The sequence below is a fragment of the Stegostoma tigrinum genome, chromosome 24, assembly GCF_030684315.1.
Source record: "Stegostoma tigrinum isolate sSteTig4 chromosome 24, sSteTig4.hap1, whole genome shotgun sequence".
Lineage (NCBI taxonomy): Eukaryota > Metazoa > Chordata > Chondrichthyes > Orectolobiformes > Stegostomatidae > Stegostoma > Stegostoma tigrinum.
In genome coordinates this window covers 29,706,033-29,708,961 of record NC_081377.1, presented here as the reverse complement: position 1 = coordinate 29,708,961, position 2,929 = coordinate 29,706,033, and positions in this window count along the sequence as shown.

Genomic DNA, 2,929 nt, shown 5'->3' with positions numbered 1-2,929 from the left:
CTAATCTCAAATTACCAAATACTTAGAGGTGATATCAAAAATTAAAAACCCTATTTCTCGGTACAGAATGAGAGATAAATTAAGACAATTTTACTGAGTCAACCCCATTCCTCACAAACAGAAATAAAATCTAATATCAAAAATGTTTGAGGGAAACGCAGAAATTTAATAGAACGTGTAATGCCAATGTTATTAACACCAGTAATGACTGCAGAATACATTAGACAGTTTAGCCTTCCAGGCATTTTAGACTCAAATGGAAATTTTTCTGAACTCTGCCCCATTTGGGACAGCCTGAAGAATTTTTGAAATTGGAGGGAAGTTGCTGGAAGACACTGACAACCTTTGGAGGTCAGTTTTGAATTTAAAGATTGCTCCACATTGTACACTTTAATCGCTTTGCAAATTTTTATCTTAGCTTTTCTCATCTTCTTCCCTCCTCTTCTGAAAATACAGTTTAATAAGATCCCTCCCAATTTCACTCTGAAATGGAGATAGCAAGAACTGCAGATGCTGGTGTCAAAGTCAATGCAGTATGGACCAAGAAGAACACAAGAGGTCAGGCTGCATCAGAGGAACAAGAAAGTCAATGTTTCGGGTTTACATCCTTCATCAAGTCCTGACCTGCAGTGTTACCCCAGCTCCATCTTGTACTAACTTCACTCCTAAATGGCCTGGCTCTAACTGTAAGAATGTGTACTCCTGTTCTGGATTCCCAATCACAATACATCAGTTACTACACTTCAAAAATATTTCAGTGACTGCAAAGCATATTAGGGCATCCTGAAATCATGAGAAGTGCTAAATGAATGCAACCTTTTTATTTTCTTTGTTCTCTTAGTAAATTGATGTATTGAGCATGAAAATTGCTAGAAGGTGCCAAGGACTATCTGGGTTACTTCCTCATCTTCTCTCTATTACATAAACAATTTTACTGTCCAGCTGGTATTTGTCTCATCACCTTCTATCCATCACCTCCTCCATATAGCCCTGCATAAATCTAAACAAGAGTCAACAGACCAGCTGAACACAGTGAGTGATTGTGTTCAACTCCCAATCCTATCCACCAATCATGACCTCACAACTAGTATCAGTGGACTGTAATCATCTGTGGGAGCCAAGGCTGGTCACCGCCTATCCTGAGACCTATTCCTTACAATCATGTGGGGTCACTACTGTTGGACAAGAGCTAACTAATGCATCCAACCTGGGATCTTCCTGCTCCATATGGTCCAGTACCATTTTAAGTGGTGCATTCTGCTCTGGTGGTTATGATTTTGAACTCTCATCTGTCAATGACTTGGCTTTGATTGGGCTCTTATGGTGTAATAGTATTTTTGGATCAGAGTTCCAGATCCACCTGCCCTATCATAGTCATAGTTGAACAGGTTGATTACAATAACTGCAAATCAGTTTAAAGGATTAAGGTTATACCAACTGGAATGACAGGAAGCTATTGTAATATATGTAAAGATTGAGTACATTGGTCAGTTGTGCTGAATGTCCTGTTTCTGTTCTGCAATGTGTTATGTAGCTCACCTCTGAAACATCCCTTATCATCTGGGCACCAGGATGATCCACCCCACCCTGATGTCTCCCAGTGAGCAAGGAACAGGTGCCGGGCTGACTCACCCGGCCTGGAATCACAGGCTAGGCCGAGGGTCCAGGTCCATGGCGAGGTCCGGGCACCTGAAGGAGAAGTGGCAGTCTCAGCACTGTGCGGCTGGTTCCCGGTGAGGGGGTCTTCTTCTGGCATGGCAGTCTTGCCCTGTGAGGAGGTCTTCCTCAGTTTCAGCTTCTAGGTATTCCAGTGGCCCACCAAGCGGTCTTGTCTAGGAGTGGTCATCTGGCCCGGCATGGCAGTCTTCTTCCCTGGGGACATCAGTCCCAGTATTCCAGTGACCCAATGTGGTGGTCCGGGAATGGCCATCTCCTCCCGGGTGCACCTGCATGGTATTTAGCTGCTCTTAAATCAGTTTTCCCAGAGCCCAGGAGCCATTAACTGAACTGTAATGAACTTTGTCTTACATTTACCTTTTTTATTAATTTGCATAACATATCATTGATGTAGATTTTGTGGTGGGGTGACGTATAAAACTTGTCGCTATATTTTGCATTAAAAGTACATCTGACAATAAATTTCTATTCTGTTCTATTTCTATTCTGTAAATCAAAATAAGTAGACTGTAAATTGCAATAAAAAGCTACCACATGAGGGAAGGGGACAGTTCCTTTGGATCATTCATTCAAAATCAAAGTCTGTGGCAGGATCTGGCATGAGATGATATTTATTTGAAAATCTTGGTGCAGGCACGATGCAGGCTAAACGAGGTGTAGAGCTGGATGAACACAGCAGGCCAAGGAGCATCAGACGAGCAGGAAGGCTGACGTTTCGGGCCCAGACCCTTCTTTAGAAATGAGGATAATTACCCTTTAAAAGAGACTTAGCCCAGAAAAGAGGCTAAATGGCCTCTTTTTGTGCCATAACAATTCTATTATTTTGCAAAGTCATTCAAGATGGCATTGGATGATTCTGAAGAAGAGTCCTGGACCGAAATATTAACTCTGCTTTATCCTCATAAATACTGCCAGACATGCTAAGTATTTCAGGTAAATTCTGGTTTTGTTTCTGATTTCCAGCATCCGCAGTTCTTTTGTTTTGGATGATTGGATGATTTCTGGCCTAGGAATGATATGCATGAATATGGGAGAAACATACGTGATTGGCACTACGTAATGACGTTCGTTTGGTGAGCCGTTGCAGGTATGATGGGCCGAAAGGCGCCCTTTAGTGATTCGCTGAGACGCCGGCCGAGGGCGCTGCTGCCCTCTTATGACCTGTTCCGGGTGTGTGGGCGGGGCAGGAATGGGCTGCGGTGCAGTGTGGGGGTTGTAGTCCGTCGCCCACGGTGGCCTGAGCAAGGCAGAA